The sequence below is a fragment of the Limanda limanda genome, chromosome 17 (assembly GCF_963576545.1).
Source record: "Limanda limanda chromosome 17, fLimLim1.1, whole genome shotgun sequence".
NCBI lineage: Eukaryota > Metazoa > Chordata > Actinopteri > Pleuronectiformes > Pleuronectidae > Limanda > Limanda limanda.
This window is the reverse complement of record NC_083652.1, coordinates 9,436,884-9,453,939: the sequence shown is the minus strand read 5'-3', so window position 1 is coordinate 9,453,939 and position 17,056 is coordinate 9,436,884. Positions and strand designations below refer to the sequence as shown.

Genomic DNA, 17,056 nt, shown 5'->3' with positions numbered 1-17,056 from the left:
CACTGCTGTAGTTTGTCACCAACCTCTGCACTACACTTCACTGGGCCTTTTACAATACACATGCCAAATCTGAAGACAGACTTTTGTTGAATTAGTAGGTAGATTATGTTTGGTTTGTGTGTATGAAGATGCAGTTGAGAACTTCCATAGTATGAATGTGTTGAAATACCCTTCAAGCAAGTTTAGCTGCAGTATATTAAGTTGAAGTGGGTCCTGTCTAAATGTGTTCAAGTCTGAGCCCTCATGTTAAGCCAGAGCAAGTCCATCTGGGTTCACCAGACATCACATTTAAGACATTGCGTCATCCATCCATCATTCAAAATCTGCAGAGAAGGATGAGGATGAAGGAGATGAGTCAGAACTTAATGTAAATGTGCCCCCGAAGCGAAGGATGGTGGTTTAATGCACCAAGAGAAATCTGCAGAGACGCAGAACATGCTGTGTGCCAGAGATTAAAATAAAGTGAAGCGGGCCCATCCAGCATCTAACATGCAGTTGTCTCCCTGCATCATTTCTGGACCCAGCGGCACATCTGCCAGTGTCTTTAAGCTGTCCACCGTCTCTGAACAGGAAGTAATCTGAGGTTTCTGACAGTCTCCTCTCCCACTCTCCAAGAAGATTGCCCCTCTGTGGACCCATCACATATTGAGAAGCAGTGTCACTGTCACAGCGATTTGTTATTGACTGCAGACGGGCCCACGACCAGACAGTAATGCACCGCTATCACGCACTGAACCAACACAGCCTTCTCAACAACATCCTCCATATATTCTGCTGAAGTTCGGCAGGTTTCAGGCAGGGGATGTGAGGGGTTTCGTCTCCTCGACACCACTTAGTCCAGATGCAGACGAGAGGGCTCGGAAGGATCATAACAACAGAGTGTGTTTGTTTCTGAGCTCCCTCCGAGCCCGCAGGCTTAATTATTAGGTTGTGTCTGCTGTTACCTCGCTTCGTGCTCTTTGTGTGCTAATGTGGAAATCCGGCGACGGTGAAGCAAACCGACATCATCAGAAGAAAATAACTGTTTACTCTGGTAGTTTGCTGAACAGTGACTGCTTTCATGACCTTCCGCTAATGCACATGGTTCAAGTCATTTTATAAGGCCAATGTTCAAAGACTCAAATGTGCTGGTGCGGAGACCTTAAAGGAACCTTGGGTTTTTCATCTCTAGCAAGCGGGATATTTTTCATTCAACACTTCACAGCAAAAAGACTCCATCTCAATGGTGAAGGTTTTTTTCTATATTGTAAACATACATTGTTTGCATTCAGTTTGCAGGGCTGTAATAAAACAAAATAGATAATTATCATATAGTCTCATTCTCTGCTAACAAAGAAGAGATTAAAACCACAACCTTCACTCAGGAGCAAAGATGAGTCATAAATTTAAAATATTTTTTTTTGTGATTAATATCGCTATGGACCAATATTACATTTTTAACTTAGTCTTTATTAAGATCCAGTCCTTAGTGAAACCGAGGTTTTATTTGGAAAAGTGTGCAACATTGTCTTTAGCTAATATCAACCACAAAAAGGAATGAAATGAGCTATGAACAATACTATTTTGCATATTTAAAACTGCATTACAGTCTTTTCTGAAATATGGGGTTTCATGGCGAGAGTACAACTTACCATGTAATATGATGTGCACTTGAACTAAATGACTTTCTCCTCTCTTCCTCTTCGTGTCTCCACAGCACCTTTATTATCGAGAAACAGCCTCCACAGGTGTTAAAAACCCAAACCAAGTTTGCGGCCACGGTACGACTCTTGGTGGGGGGGAAGTTGAACGTGCACATGAACCCTCCCCAGGTCAAAGCCACCATCATCAGTGAACAGCAAGCCAAGGCCCTGCTGAAGAACGAGAACACAAGGAAGTAAGTCCACTGCTTTGAAAACAAAAAAACACTAACGATTACAAAGGACACTAGATGTTCTGAGTCATTCATCTGCTACTTGGCAATATTAACAATGTGGTTTATTTAATACCGAAAATCTATTCTGTAGCTGATGTTTCAGGGAGTCACGCATGTCCTTTCACGTTGTAGAAGCAGCATGTGATCCGTCTGCTTCCTTCAATTTGAATGAACATTTCTTTTTTAGTAGCCCAACTTCCTTTAGCTGGGACACTGCATTGATCTCCCATGGCGCCATTAAGACAAGAAGTCTAGGTTTTCTGCAAAGATGATTGGATCCCAGGATGAACTCTGGCCCAGTGTGTTTCCAAACCTCACCGCAGAGACACTGCTGGAACTTGAACAATTCCTCCGAGGAATCTATGGTGTGGATGCAGAATCCACATTTAGCCTGTTCCGCAGCCTCGGTCCACATTCCTCCTGGCTAATAGAAACCTTCCAAGACTGTAGGTCAATGTGACAGCAAGTAGTAAAATGAGGGAGCAATTCAACAGCTCTGCCATCATCTGCTGTTTGTCATCTGAAGCACTCGGTGCGGCACAGATCCACAGCTCAGGCACATCTGCTCGCTGTTCTGTCATGTAAAGAAGATAAAGAAGGTGGTTGTTAAACCCTCCACTTATATGAAAAGACGAGTATGAACATCATTTCTGTGCTGAGTGGGGGTTTTCGTTCCGCTCCTGGTGTCTAAATGAGAATCACTTTGTTTTAATTAGTTCTGGAACGAATGTAATTCTCAGCTCAGGGAGTGCGTCACAGCAGACAGCAGCAGCTTATTGACTATTTGATCTTCTTTCTCTTTCAGTGACAGCAGCGGGGAGATTCTGAACAATAACTGTGTGATGGAGTACCATCAGACCACAGGCACTCTCAGCGCCCACTTCAGGAACATGGTGAGTGTCTGCAGCGAGCAGAAGGGTTTATTCCTCATGAAGCTACAGGAAATGAATTGACTATTATGTCCTTCATACAGCAGAAAGTGGCTAAAGAATTCATTTGAAATGATATCAAAGCATAACTTTTATATTACAGCCTTGTCCTTGTGTAACAGAGTTTTAGAACACCTCAATTTCTCTAGTTTTCTTTAGATTTAAAGTTTAAGAATTACAGGTCCACTGAATAATCTTGAACTGGGCTTTGATAAAAGGTTTAGGTTACCATATCTGAGAAATCATACATATCAGGGAATTTGGAAAAGAAAGACATTATCTTCCAGCTTTTCTCAATTCTTTCTCAAATACGCTCTGTCAGTTCCTATCAATGGACTGTTAGGACAGTATATGGTGCAGGACTTAGTACTATTGCTATCAGAATGGTGAGAAAAAGATAGTAGAAGGATGAAAGTCTGGCAGGTCGGGGGTTCATTGTACAGCAAGATAATGACCCAAACTTAGGAAAACAGCAGGATGGTGGATTCACATATCATGGAAGTTCTGCAACAGCATTGGGTCAAACATTTGATTTGACATTATAGAAAGGACAGCGCCAATGTAATTGGTTGCTCAATCATTTAAATTAAATTTATGCAAAAGAAGTCAGTGATTCCTTTATTCAAAAGCTCCAATTGTTTATTTGCTCTATGCTTTCATTTCAGAAATAGTAAGACATTGAATCGTGTAAAATTGAATAAAACTGTCCAATTTTTTTCTGCATGCAAGATGTAAAGTAGGTCGCTTTTAAGTGGGGCAATTACCAATCGCTATGTTCTTCAGTGTTACGGAAATGGATGGTAAAATGGTCATATAGGTACAATTTATATATAATGCAATAAACTAGCTCTGATTTTAATTTGGACCTGCACGAAATTGCACAAGCTCATAAATATCAGTCATAAACATGCCTGATATTTTTTATCAATATCCATGGATTATTCTTTGGGAAATAAACTAAATGTTGTCATAGAAAGAAATAGAAAAATTTAAATTCATGGATCTGCCCCCTGAGCAAAATCTAAAGGGTTCTTTTCGGGCCAATACCACATCCTTCTATCAAAGTTAGTGGTAATCCGTCCAGTAGTTTTATACATAATCCTGCTGACTGACAAACAAACGCAAATGAAATCGTAGCCTCCTTGGCAGAGGTTATCAAAATGTATCCACTTCGGCTGAAATATCTGTACTTGTAAATGCAGTTCCAATAGTTTGGGGATTTTTTACAATAAAGTAATAGTAATCTACTGGGATCTTGTAGGATTTAGAAGAAAGACAGTTAAGAGGCATTGCACCACCCAGGGTAATTATCTTGTGATAGTGCAGTGTGGGTAATTCAGTACAGCATGTGCTGCACATACATAGTAACTCAGCAGTTCTTTTAGAGGATAAGTGTACAGCATCTGTAGAGCATCTCTGTACATCACACAACTTGTTTACAACAATCCCCTGAGCCCTTCATGGATTATTAACATGTCAGCCCTGTTCTGTGACTCAAAAGTGAATTATGGATGTGTGTACCATACTGTATCTATGATGTGTGTTTTGTCAGCCTGACTACACAGGCCAGATGTGCAGAATATACCTGATTGTTACACATCTTTCATGTAGTCTTTGAAGAGGATCAAGCGATCGGACAGACGAGGGGCAGAATCTGTCACAGAGGAGAAGTTCACCATCCTGTTCGAGTCCCAGTTTAGTGTTGGAGGCAATGAGCTTGTCTTTCAAGTGAAGGTAAGAGGGTCCAGACAGACCGGGTGGTAGAAACAACTACCTGAACCTTGACACACACACACACACACACACACACACACACACACACACACACACACACACACACAAACACACACACACACACACACACACACACAATCCATTCGTGCTTCTACTATAACAGGAATCTGTACGTTCGTAAACCCCGACTCAGGAGACCTTGAGCGTCCACTGGTTTTCCTCCTCTGTCGTCTTCCCACTGGTTTTATAATGATGTTTTAAAGAGCTCCACAATGAAGGCCATACCATGTATGTTCAGTATTTATAGATCCTGTAGCTTTCTTGCACTGATGCCCCCCGCCCCCCTCTCTCTCTCTTTCTCTCTCTGAACAGACGTTATCACTTCCTGTGGTGGTGATAGTTCATGGTAGCCAAGACAATAACGCCACGGCAACAGTGTTGTGGGACAACGCTTTTGCAGAGCCGGTGAGTAAATAATTGCTCAATTGTGTCTGCGTTCACAATTTTTATTTTGACGTGTTTCCAATGTACCTAATTATATTGTTGTGCATGGCTTTATACAGGAATATTGTACATTTAAAAAATAATGTGTAGTGCTAGGCTACGATGATAAACAATTAATTACCTAATTTATCAAATATAAATTCCAAATATTTATATGTTCCTGTTTCTCAATGTTTTTTGGTACTACATTCTACGTACTATAATAGTAAAACATTTTTAATATAGCAATATATTTGTATTTCATTTATCAAAACAAGTTACAAAGTGCTTCACTAATAAATTCACAGCCGTAAAAGAATAAAAACACTAGAATTAGGTTAAATCAGTGAATGCAGATATGATGAAAATAAATTTTAAGCTTTGATTTAAAGGGAGTAACTGACTCAGCCTGCTGCATCTCCCCTCGGAGCTCTGTCCCTTATTCTTCAGTAGAGAGTCTGGAACAGTTAAAACTTCCAGAGGATCTCAAAGTACGAGCAGGGTTGTATGGGGATAAAAGATCAAGGATAGAATGAGAAGTCAGACCCTTAAGAGCCTTGTAAGTGCTTAAAAGAATATAAAAATCAATTCTGAAAGGTCTTGAAAGCCAGTGTAAAGAGGCTTAAAATGAATAGATGTGTTAAAAAGCCTGGCAGCTGAAGCTCAAAGTTAGAATAACAGTGAGAAGGTAAATATGTAGTAATCCCTGCAGAATCAATGAAGCGATATAAAAACATTGCTACTCTGGGAATAGCCGTGTTCACTATGTGCTCATCTTTGCACAGTTTATCTCTGACAGTGTTTATCGCCTCCTGACACTGCCTTGCTCCCGTTACTGAGGCTTGTGTAAATCCTCCGCTGTCTCCCTTGTGTCCGCAGGGACGGGTGCCTTTCCTCGTGCCAGACAAGGTGCTCTGGCCTCAGCTGTGTGACGCCGTCAACATGAAGTACAAGGCCGAGGTGCAGAGCAACCGAGGCCTGTCCGAGGAGAACCTGGTGTTCCTGGCTCAGAAGGCCTTCAGCAGCTCGAGCAACAACTCCGACGACTACCGCAGCATAGCTATGACCTGGTCACAGTTTAACAGGGTCAGTTCCAGTGGCCTTTTCTCCCGTGGCTCTCCACAGCCTCTCCTCTGTGTATGCAAACACACAGCTCCTATAAGGATCGTTCTATCTGCAATCATCACTTTGAATGAACTGGGTTTTTATCCTGCTGCATTTAGGATGTGGTTTTCTCATGTTTGCATTTTTTAAAATACCCACAGGCCAGTTTTAGTAAACCGTTTTCACCGCTGCGCATGTTCTCGGCGGAATAATTTACTACTGGTGGATTATTCACACAAAGAGATATTTCTTGCTCCATTTGCGGCGTCCCCGCTGCCCTATTCTGCAGTGGAATTGAGTGAGAACGCCTCATTGGCAGCCAGGTCTTTATCTTAATGGACCTGTTTGTCCACACACTGAAAGGCTAGAGGCCTCATTTTCTGGCCTCGAAGCAGCTGGCGATGGCGGAAAACACACTCACATTCACCACACACCATCGGTCTCATTAGATCACAGGAACATCAAGTTTCAAGCGCTTCACAGACTTGTGTGCAGGCTACACACAAACACACACACACACACACGCACACACATGTTCGCTCGGTTAAACCATAAATACGACTAGGATGAGGACATTTTTGTTTTTCTCTGTATTTCTGGCCTCGGTTGACATGATATCGTCTGAACACGTCTGTGCTCTTTTTAAAAATTCCCCTTTTCTTCTACAGGAAAGCTTGCCAGGGAGGAACTTCACATTTTGGCAGTGGTTTGATGGTGTGATGGAACTCACAAAAAAGCATCTTAAACCACACTGGAATGACGGGTAAGGAAACTGCAGAGAGTTTTTTTTTCATCTTTTTTCTTGTCAGCTTCAGTATTTGGCTGAAACGTGAGTCAGAACAGACAAATAAAAGTGCTACCTCTCTTTTTTCATTTTGACAGCTGGACTGCATGCTCCATGAAAATATTTTTTTTCTCCTGTCCCCATTTTGTCAGTCTCGAAATCGCAGGCAATGTTTCACTTGCATGATTTTCCACGGCACCCTGGGGAGCCGCCTAGCCACTCTCGTCAGTAAACTCGGGAGTGAAACGCGCTGAGGGGGAAGCACAAGAAAATTTTTCTATATCGCTCTCCTCTCTCCTTTTTCAGGGCCATCTTGGGCTTTGTGAACAAGCAGCAGGCTCAGGATATGCTGATGTCCAAACCCAACGGAACTTTCCTTCTGCGCTTTAGTGACTCTGAGATCGGAGGAATTACAATAGCCTGGGTGGCGGAAAATCCTAATAAAGCAGGTATGATGTGCAAATTATTGTTACAAAGTCAAGTTTATTTATGAAACAAAATAAGATAAAATAAAATAATGCTGTAATGTACAAGGTAAGGACACTCAAAACCCTGTGAGAACATGACAGTCTTCTATTTAATCTTAAACAAGTTAACAATAGGGAGCTCTTACTTGTAAAATGCTGTAAAGGTTTTTGGGCAGCTTCAGCGAACTTGAGATGTCATTCTCTAACTAAATCAACAGTCACTATCTATCAACCATCTTTTGGCTAAATTAAAGCTGCATTAAGCAATTTCTGGCCACTAGAGGGCAGTGAGATAAACTATTAAATTAGTATTTTGTTAGCTTGGTGCTTACGATGAGCTTAAGGTGACCTAATGGACTTCAAATACAGAAATGTAACCCTCTGCTAATTGACATCTGGCTAAGTGACAAATCTGGCAAAAATTATTGTGTTATTTCTTGGTCCATTTCTCATCCTTCCATTCGGTTTTGTGGAAATCTGCAGTGTAATTTTTGCATTATCCTGCTGACAGACAAACAGACAGGGGTGAAAACATAACCTCCACGGAGATAAAACCACTGCAGTAAAACTGAATAGAACAATTTGCTGGAGGAAAAATAAGATTGAATTACTATCATTGTAATTCTACTGACTCTGCGGTGGTGGGCGCTGTGTTTCTCTAGGTGAGAGAATGGTCTGGAACCTCATGCCCTACACAACCAAAGACTTCTCCATTCGCTCTCTGGCCGACCGCATCAGCGATCTCAATCACCTCCTGTTCCTCTACCCCGACAGGCCCAAGGATGAGGTGTTCTCCAAATATTACACCCCTCCCCTCTGTAAGCAACCCTCTGTTTGCATTGGCTGCATTACTCTCAAAATGTCATATAACGGCTGCACAGCCCCCACGGTGAAGAGAGGTCTTCACTGCTGTGGAACAACCGCTCCGAGCCGTCAGTCATTCTCTCTCCCTGTGCTTGTTTGTTTTACAGCTAAAGCTGTGGACGGCTACGTGAAGCCGCAGATCAAACAAGTGGTGCCCGAGTGAGTATAACGCTTCCTGTTCATCTTTCCTCCTGCTCTCCCTCCCCCCCTTACCACCAGTGGGGGGTTTTTTTCCCCCTCTGTGGCAACATTTAGAGTTAATCACTAAATATTGGAGCCTGAATTCAGATCAGCTATTAGTCAGCTGTTACAGTTGGAGGAGGCCAATTAGGGAGGGCCAGGGTTCCTGAGAGAGCTTGTCTTCCGCTCATCATTAGAGTTAGGCTTGTTAGTTAGCGAGCGCCGCTCCGTGCCTTTCTCCGCGGTCGCTTCATCCGCACCACGGAGAACGGCCGTAATGATGCAGCAGGGCCTGGAAAACACGCTGAGGTTAGTTGCTTAGGCAACTGATGAACATAGACTTTTATCGTGTGTGTGTGTGTGTGCAGGTTTGCAACAGCCAATCCAGACCCAACAGGTGGGAACCAAACCTACATGGATCACGGCGCATCGCCAGCACCTGTCAGTCACCCTCACACCTACGGCATATACCCACCCATGTGAGTCCCTTCTATGAGCTGCTCTGAGTGAGCGTCTCTTTGTGTCATTTGTCCCGCTAAAGAATGTGTTGTTGCTTCTGCTCTTTTTTTTTTTTTTGGTAATGTGCTGCCAGCGTGTCTGAATGTGGGTGACTCCCATCTCTGTCCTGTGTCAGGAGCGACTCGATGCTGGACGCGGACGGAGACTTCGACCTGGACGACACCATGGACGTGGCGAGGCACGTGGAGGAGCTCCTCCGGCGGCCCGTGGATAGCCAGTGGGGGGGCCAGCAGTCATGACCCTCGGACCCTTTTCACCCGCGACAACACCAAACGAACCCTGCCTCCATACTTGCCCCTCTCGCATTGACGTCTCTCATGGTTTAATTCCATCCACTGCTCTTTTGTTTCTGATAGCTATAATGTGAAATGTTAATAATGGTCGTGATCTTTTTTTTTTTCTTTCCAGCATGAGAGCATGCACGTCAGTGACTTCTCTTCGTTTCGTTTGTGTCCGTTAGTGTTTGTAAAGCAGACTAGGTATAAATGCAAAACCTACAATGTTACAGTATTGTGAAAAACAGAAAAGAAGAAATAATGTTCACTCACATCGTGCATGCATCTCTCCGGTTGATTTTGAACAGATTTAAACAATATGCTACTGTATGAAGTCCTTTTAACAGCTGAATGTTTTTATTTGGTTCTATTCTCTTCTTTGTAAATGGGTTATCAGTATTTTGAAAGTGACACGGAACTTGCCCTTTGACAAAAAAGAAACTAGTGAAGAAGTTTCACTCTAAACAACATGATCTGAGTCACTGCTCTGCAGAGTTAGTCGTTTTTTTCAAGTCTGTGTACACTAACCTAAAGCCAGAGTCACTCTCATCGCGACTTACAGCACATACATCAGCACAGCACAACACGATGCACACGCACACAGACACACACACAGTTGGGTCAAGTGTACAATGTATTTGTTTGGATTGTTTCACCAGCTGATATGCAGCAGGGAGGTCTACGCTCCTCCCTCGCTCTCACAGGGCTATCTCTCGTCTGTCTGTACACAGAGATGCTTACTGAAGCATTTCCCCGCCGCTGCCTGCTCGTCCTCTCAGGTCCCTCCGTTCCCCTCATCAACGCTACCTCGCATCATTCTACTGACAGTCATTGTTACTTTCCTGTTGTTGTTGTTTTTCTGCCACCACATCCACACCAGCAGGTACGGTCATTGGGGTTTTTTGGGGGGTTCTTGGAATTTACATTGACCGTGCGTGAAGACGTCCCCTCACTGACTCTGTTGGCTGGTTGTTGCTTTTTTTGTTTTTGTTTTTTTGAATGCTTGAAACCACTCACCTGAAGAAAGTGTCACGTCCGGTCGGAGTGTTTGACCATCAGGAGGCAGGGCTGCTCCCGTCTGACTTCTCTGTCCGCTTGTACCTCTAGTTGTGTCACAGTGACATACCCGGCCTGTGCATGTCTCTGTGCAGCATCACCAGCACCTGAAGGCATAGATAGATAGATAGATGGATGGATGGATGGATGGATGGATGGATGGAAGGATGGATGGATGAAAGGGTGCAGGCTTTGGATGCTCTCACACTCTTATTAGTCGCTGGGCCGCATTTGGAACACAAGCCTGTGGAGTTGAGGCCTCTTCCTCTGGCTTTTGGTTTTGTCGAGATTTCAAGATTAATGTTTCGTTGTGCGTCACCTGTTTGCGCCACTAGAAAAATGCTGAGACTATTCCCCCCCCCCCACACACACACACACTGCCTCCACTTGACACAAACACACTCGCACACAAGAACACTCACTAGATTGCGTGTCATTGATAAAAAAAAAAAAAGCCTTGCACCTCAGGAAGAAATCGCTTTGCTCAGCTGATTTATAAGCCAAATAGAAAAAGTATCTATGTGCACAGAATATATATATATATACAATTATTTTCTCTATCATAGTTCTAGGTTGTTTTGTTTCTCTGCCCCAATGAATGTAACCCCTCCGCATGACCCTGTTGAGGATTTACATACAGAACAACCCCCCCTAAGCAGAACTTTCTTGTTGCCAGAAGTATCAGTTGAAAACGGGACAAAGAGCAACTAGGAATTTAGAGAAGACTTGAATACGTACTTTGTGTTATTACATCACAGTATTAAAAATACTCCCCCCCCCCCCCCCCCATTTAATTTCTTCTTCTGTCTCTCACTTCCTTCGCTTGTGTGGAAATCTCAGCCTACACTTCTTTGCGATATATCCTTCATTACCATAATCCGTCATTCACTTTTTTTCTTTCTTTCGAGCTTTGTTCCACTGTAGACTGTGTACTTTTTTTTCGATGACGTAGATGGCGCTGTGTGCTGTTTGATGTATGTACCATGTTTCGTGGTTCGGGGTTTAACACTTGGGAGTTTTTTCCAAGAGAAACAGCTGTTGAGTTGAAAAAGAAGAAAATAAAGTTTTTATAAATAATTTCAACTAAGCCTGTAGACGCAGGACGATCTTGATGTCACTACAAAATAAATGCTTCTTTGTTTTTTTCCATGTGTGCAGACACCATCCACAGAGTGAAGGGCTTGTGTGTGTGTAGGAGAGATTTACATTATAAAGGCATATTTGAGTTTTACCATATATACAACTACACAAGGATTTCGTGTTTCAACCTATCACCTATTTTTAACTTATGGTAAAATGTACTTTATGAGGGTTTTCATATCATAAATGTGCTTTGGGTTGAAGGAAATGTATTTTACAGTTGCTCATCCTGCAGAGAACCCCTCTGTACCATCCCCAGTTATACTTGATGAGGAATTTAACATTATAGGGTAACCTTAAAGGGATTTGTCACCATTTGTTTTCATCGCTTATCTTTTAAAATCGTGCCAGTTGATATCTCCTCTGCTGTGAGTCGCTGGTTTCCTGCCACCTTTGCACAAACTGAAGACCAACTTGCAGACTACGGATGTCTCGTGACAGGTAATGGGTAGGAAATAATAGAAATTAATGTCAAGCAAAGTAATATTTTGTTAAAGTTAGTTATTTTCTCAGCATTGCAGGTTGTTCATGTGTAAGTGGAAAACTGACATTTGAGACTGGGGTTTTGTATTAAGATACAAATGTGAATTTCACTTCGGAACACTTCACTTTCTAACCTATGCATTTGCACACAAAGCCACTGCAATTATTTAGCATCAGACAATGATGATCGAGGTGATTTTCATAGTAAATGTTAGTCAAGGGTTGTTAAAGGGTCATAAAAACTGAGTCTGACTCTGCTAGAGGTTTCTTCCAGTTAATGAGGGAGTTGTTATTCTCCACAGTCGCCAACGTGCTGCTCATTGTTGGAACTGTTTGGTTTCTCTAAAAATCCCCCCGACCTTGATACGTTATGATTTGGCTCTTAAAATTGAACTGAATTCAATACCTTTTATTTTAGTAAATTCATTGCCATGGAGTTTGTAAAGCACTCAGTAACCTTGTTTCGATAAGTGCTATACAAATAAAGTTATTACGTATTATTACAAAAACACGTAACAAGATCACGGTATAATTAATATCATATGAGGTAAATGATACAAGCTGAACATTCACGACCAAATCTTTGTAGGAACCTGGCAACTGTAATATTTAAGTGTAAGAGAAGAATTTGAAGCAAACCTGCATATTAATAATACTTATTTATGTGGAAAAGGAAAAAGAGGGAGCATGTCTGTTTGGAAATATGTTTTTTAAAATGTCTCAATGTGATCCTTGGCGAAGGGCTGACACATTAAGATATTTTGTTCTGCTTCTTACCACATCATTGCAGCACTCTTCACTTAGTTACGAATTGTCTTACTAAGCTCACTTCTGCCATCTAGTGGATATAAGAAATACAACAGATGTGTTTGTTTTTTTAACGTGTGTTTATTTGAGCTGTGGTTTATAATGACTGCCACTGATCTGCGCTGTGTCATGCCTGGGAAAGGTGACAAGAAAATCCAATTTGCATGGAATTATACAGTCATTACTTATATGATTTTCATTATCAGATCTAACCTCAAGAAATCCATTGGCTGCTTCCTTAAGAGATAAAAAAAAGATTTGCAAGTGAAATGTACTTCATACTCACAAGTCAATGATTGCAATGCAGCAGATCCAGCTCCTGTAGGGCAATGGTGGGTTGTTGCTCGGAAACTAAACCTACATTTATTGCAAGAGCTTTAACACGGAGGTGAAGCATGAGCACTGTGGCTTCCATCTGAAGTTATAATGGACTCACACAAAGGCTTTCCCTGAAGCAATTACAGAATACAAGCCAGGTACAGTAGACAAGCCAATATAATACAACATATACTGTGGATATATGTAATTAAAATTAAGCGAACCTTGGAAGAAAAGCTATAAAAGGGATTTTGAAGATCACTGCAATTTGTGTTATACATTAAAATGTTTCATGACGAACATTTCCTTTTACTTGGCTGTAATCTGGATGATCCACATTGTGTAAAGGCTGTGAAGAGGCTTTGTATTGTTTGAGCACATACGCATCACCACATTTATTTCTCCAGCACCTTCTCTCCCTAACACAGAGCTGTGTGGTGTTGAGAGCTGGAGTTTAACAATCTTATTTTTTATCATTTTAGCTCCTTATTTAAGGCAGGAATCAACATATTTTATTAAAGTGTAGAGGTTTAAAGTTTCCAATCCCTGTCAGGAGAATGCAACAACAAACAATCCTATTTATTTCATACTGAGCAATGCTAACAGGCCATTATCTTTGAAAAACGATGTCCTCCATCGTCACTCTAACCCGATGATTATGTTTCCAGCTAAAAGATGCCCCCATGCCTTCAGTATCTTTTTTTGTATTTTATCTAAGCTATTTCACCACCAGGTGTCAGTGAAGTCCAATGGATCAGAATGACAGCTTGTACTAAGTGGGCAGACATACTAATGGTTTACACATTATGAAATAAAAAAAGCTCAAAGAATTGAGAATGTTAAGTAAGATGTTAAATGGTGATTATTATATTAAAGTTATAAAATGGACTTCTTTGATTTCCAACTTGCAGCACGTTGCTAACACGTGCACAACACATATGCCTGAGGTGCTTGTCCTCCTGCTCGTACATGAACAGAAAAGACCATTGTCCTGCACATTGATGAAATATTTTAAATATGTATGTGTAAAATGTTTGCTGTAATAACCATTCATTAAGTCTGTGAACCATTTAATAACAGCTTGAAATTAAAATTTGCCAATCAAATCATCAAGATTTAAACGTTTCCGTTAAACATGCTTGATTGGAGCTAAACCATTCTGTAAACTGGGGTCTAATGGCATAAGGTATGGATGCAAAATCAGCATCATGCAGTGATACACATCTTAGTTATAAATTCAGAATGTAGGCCGAGAAAATATCTTCCACAACATCACAAAACATTTATTAGATCCCGTTTGTGCTAAAACTTGGTCCTTGCATTATAGAAAAGCTGTCAGTCAATAGGACTGTGACTTTAATAAAGAGAATCAACAACAGATAGGTTCTTGTGGGGAAGGATTTAATCCCCGGTTTCTGTTCCTGTTGGACCGATGATCACATGGGGCGGCACAGGAAGTGCGGTGGCAGATCTCAGGAAGACACACCCATGTGCTCCCCAGCTGCGAGCAGCAGGAACTTCCTTTGCAGACATTGTCATTCAGATTCAAATCATTCACACGTGAATCAGTCTGATGCACAATCTGGTTCTCATGGTTTTAACAGTTTTTGCAACTTGTATCTGTCGGACACTATAAATGAGGAATCAAGGTGTGAGTGAACAAATCCACTAATATTTAGCTTTCGATGAAAATCTTTTCGGGTAACAATTCCTGAACCTTTGACCGGTTGACCCTCTCTTCCTTTTTTTCCCCCTGCGGCCAACCGGGATTTGGGGACTTGATCAATCGGCAGCTGTCATTAATACAATGGCCTGGCTTCTGTTGATGCACCCGGCATGGTGGGAGGAAGGAGCCGCCAGAGACCTGAAAGTGTGCCGACGCAGATCTGTTGGCCTCAGAGCGTCGGTTCCTGCAGCTGGAGGGAGCGGTGCCTCACTCCACATAGACATCCTGCCCCTGGAAACTACAGCAGACCTCAATGAGAAAACAAGGTTGTTATTTAAGAGTGGCGTTGCCGTTCCAGATCTCGAGAGCTCGGATGCAGCCCACACACTCTCTCTCTCTCTCTCTCTCGCTCGCTGTTCTATTTTAGCTCTTTTTAGCCTCAGTTGAACAAAAGTTGTGCTGTTGATGTTGTTACATCAGTGGGGATCCGGTGACTCATCAGGCCCTAATTTCTTTGCCGAGCGAAGAAAAGTTCTGCAGAGTGCAGCAGATCACACAGTGTATGTGGGTGCATCATGGAGAGGCCCCTTTAATGAGGCTGACTGCGGTCACATCTTGTGTCCTAATGTGAACTAGTCTGAGCCCCCCCCCCGCCCCCCCGCCTCCCTCTCTTCAGTTTAAGTCCACATGGAGCCGATGTTTGAGTCTGGATGTCGGATGGCTTTTCACATTAAAGCTTGACGGCTTGGCCGATCGAGGAGGCTTTTAAACACAGAACTTTGGCTAAATTATTTCTGAGAATGCATAATGCATGACCCTGAGAGATCATGGGACGAAGAGGAGGAGGAAGAGGAAGAGGAAGGAGAGTGTTCATCTCTCCAGCCTCCTTTTTCTGGACATTTACTGTCTCACAGCAAGTTTTCCGGTCCTATGTCCCTGCAAACATACAGAGATTTCTGTCACTTCTCTGTCCGGCCCGTCCTTGGGCTCTGACTCCACCCACGTGTCCGTAAGCTCCTCTCATTCATAAAACGAGATGCGATTAAGAGAGGCTGGGTTTTGTCTGCAGATTAAGCCAATGATCACCACTGGGATCGTGACAACATCCACACATGGCAACACCGGCCCCCCCTCCAATAAGACCCTGAACTTCTGTCCTACTATCACACATACAGTGTACAGTAGTTTTCAGTGTGCACCATATGGGTGTTGGGATTAAGAATGTCCCCCCTGTTGTTTGCAGGATTTACACGAGGGGTAACAAACAATCCAATAATAGAATCAAGTCTGTGATGTAAATACATTGCTGTGGCTCTTATTAGTTTGACTGAACTTGACCATTATGAAGAGACGCTACACACGATATGTTTCCCACAATTTGGCGGTGATTTAATTTGCCTCCTCGTTGGGTTATAAATGTGGCTGCATTATCCCAGCTTATTGGCCACGGCCCGTCTAATGATGTGATTTGATCTGACTTCGAACGTTTCGCCCTCAGAGGCACGAGCAGATGCTGAGGTTTATGGTGAGTGAAACGGAGGCTACTGAGGTCAGGTGCCAAGCAGCGATGTGGCACGAGTGCAGTCTTTCTACTTTACTCTGAATACAAGGATTTATATTTTGCAGACTCTTTCTTTTTTGGTCTTTCCTCCCGTTGATTGTCTTCAAATCAATACCTAAGCAGAGGGGTGGTGAGGTGAAGGAAGAGCTTCCCGGCCTCTTTGATGAAGATGGATACCGAGAGAATACAGTGTCAGTTTAAGAAAGATATTCTACTGACAGATCCGTGCTGAATTGTGAGCATTTGTCTCTTCTGTGCCCATTGAGGTCAAACAAAAATGAAGTTGCGGCTAAGGTTAGCATTAAAAGAGATGTGCTCTCTCTCAAATGTCAAGGATAAAGCTACTAAATGTGTGGGCGATGAGCGTTTTAACGTTCCGTAAGATTCTGCTCCAAATCCCCTGGAGGGAACAAGGACACGCGGGCAGATTGCTGCACAGCACATGCCAACGTGCAGCTTCAGACCTGCAAACACACAAAGACACGCATGTTCCAGTCCGGCCTGCGGGGACTATAAGTTACAGCTGCAGCAAGCTTGACACTTGTGCTGCTGCCAGGCAAAAACTTAAACTTAGAAGTTTTTTTTTAGCTCATTTCTTTTTGTGGAATTTGATTTTAAGTTGTAGGCAACCATATTCACCTTAACTGAGTGCATACCATATGTCTCAAAATACAAGGGGTGCCCAAGCCAGGGGCAAAAGAATGCAATGGAGGAATATGTGAAATACAAACACACACATATCTGTTGTTTATTGGTTTATTGATTGGTTTG

The 17,056-nt window shown here is 42.4% G+C and overlaps 1 pseudogene; it reads left to right on the top strand.

Annotated features, from left to right (window-relative positions):
- The window catches only part of LOC133022946 (uncharacterized), a 151,237-nt pseudogene that overhangs the window by 48,448 nt on the left and 85,733 nt on the right, over positions 1-17,056 (top strand).